Source organism: Chionomys nivalis, chromosome 1 (assembly GCF_950005125.1).
Source record: "Chionomys nivalis chromosome 1, mChiNiv1.1, whole genome shotgun sequence".
NCBI classification, from domain to species: Eukaryota; Metazoa; Chordata; class Mammalia; order Rodentia; family Cricetidae; genus Chionomys; species Chionomys nivalis.
In genome coordinates this window covers 158893001-158895112 of record NC_080086.1, presented here as the reverse complement: position 1 = coordinate 158895112, position 2112 = coordinate 158893001, and positions in this window count along the sequence as shown.

The following is a 2112-nucleotide window of genomic DNA, read 5'->3' as shown; positions in this document are numbered from 1 at the left end:
TGGCAATATAAGCAGAACTGTCTTTGAAATGTCTTGCTTCTTGGAAAAATCTGCTGGATACTATGGACTTGTTGGCTGAATATGGGTGCCCCAATGTTACAGAAAAACTTAATATGACTGTCCAGGCAATGAGATGTTCTGTCAGTTCTAGAGTTTTGGAAGTTGCTTACAATGTACTTTCTGTTAAGCTAGGTAATATTATATCCTTCTTGGGTCTTTGATGGAGTTGAAGAATTTATAGTTATAGTTTTCCTTAGTTATGATAAAAGATAAAGTAGATATAAATATTGTAACTAATTCTTGCTTGATACCTGTTTTTTATATGTAATTTTACTATGTTAAAGTTAAAACTTTCATTTTTATTTAAATAGGAAGGGTTAAATGGTGTGGGAAGTCCTTTTGTATATATGTTGCTTTTATTGGTTAATGAATAAAGCTACCTTTGGCCAACATTTTAACCGATTAATGCCAGGCAGGAAATCCAGAAATGTAGAGAGAGAGAGAGAGTAGGCAGAGTCAGGGAGAAGCCATGTAGTCACCACAGGAGACAGGTGCCTCCACAGGAACCTGCCAAAACTTTGCTGGTAGGCCATGACCTCGTGGTGTTGCACAGATTAATAGAGATGGGTTAGTTTAGGTTATAACACCTAGTTAAAAATATGCTTATGTAGTAATATGAGCGGCGGGGCTGTGTCCCAGGCACTCGGCTGCCCACATGGCTTTACCCAAAATAATTACACGGAAACTGTATTCTTTTAAACACTGCCTTGCCCATTAGTTTCAGCCTCTTATTGGCTAGCTCTTACATATTGATCTAGCCCATTTCTAATATTCTGTGTAGCACCACGAGCTGGCTTACCAGGAAAGATCCTGCGTCTGTCTGGAGTGGGAGAATCATGGCGACTCACTGACTCGGCTTCTTTCTCCCAGCATTCTGTTCTGTTTACTCCACCCACCTAAGGGTTGGCCTATCAAATGGGCCTAGGCAGTTTCTTTATTAATTAACCAATGAAAGCAACAGATTAATACAAGACCCACCTCCATCATGCTTAAGTTATTGGCCAAACGTTATTGCAAATAATATAGATTCTCTGTGATTATTTCAGGTCTGTGAACAAAGAGCCTCCAACTCCATGTGACTTTGAGTATTTTTGAATAAATTAAAATTAGTATTTCATTAGCTAACTAAGGATGTTTAGACTTTCTTCACTGGTAATTTCTTGATAATATAGTAAATATTCTGATTTATTTCTCAGAATAATTTAATACATATATAGATCTAAGGGAGGTTTAATGTTATATGATTACCTTATTTAAGTTGTATAAATAACATTTTGTATATCAAAAAATGTGTTTAATGCTTTATATTACTAGGCAGTGCTCCAGTTCTAAATATACGGCAGTATAAAAACAAAACAAAACAAACAAAACCCTCATCATACCAAGGAGCTTGCTATTTTATGTTGGGAAATAGGCAAGGGGAACAATGCCTATTTAATAGTTTAAATGTGATCAGTACTATAAACAAACATAAGGTGGTGAAAGTGGGAGTACAGGATAGCATGAGTGTACTGTTTTCATTGAACCAGCCCTGTATGTGTTTACTCTCTCTCTCTCTATTTACTATCTGTCTAACATTTATCAACAGCTGTTTATCTAAACATCTGTCAATCAGTTGACTTATTGTATCTTCTTGCTTGCTCTAGTTCTATATTCTTTTTTTTTCATTAGTAGATTTTCTTTTTTTTTTCTTTTTTTCAAGACATGGTTTCACTGTATCTTTACAGCCTGTCCTGGAACTAGCTCTTGTATACCAGGCTGACCTCAAACTCACAGAGATCCGCCTGCCTTTGTCTCTCAAGTGATGGTATTAATCATGGGTCACCACTGCCCAGCACCTCTTCCTTTCTTAAGGAGGGTGTTGGGGAGAGAAAGATGCTCTGCCCTGGTCAAAGCTGTCTACCAGGAGAACTGCATCATTCTTTACCCACTTTATTCTAATGGAAGTTGTACAAATAATTCCAGAATGGTCTCGTAACAGGGGAAATTTAAAGCAAACAAGCTAGAGAGTTAGTTTCAAAGGTTATACTAGCTTCAAATTGACCATTGAAA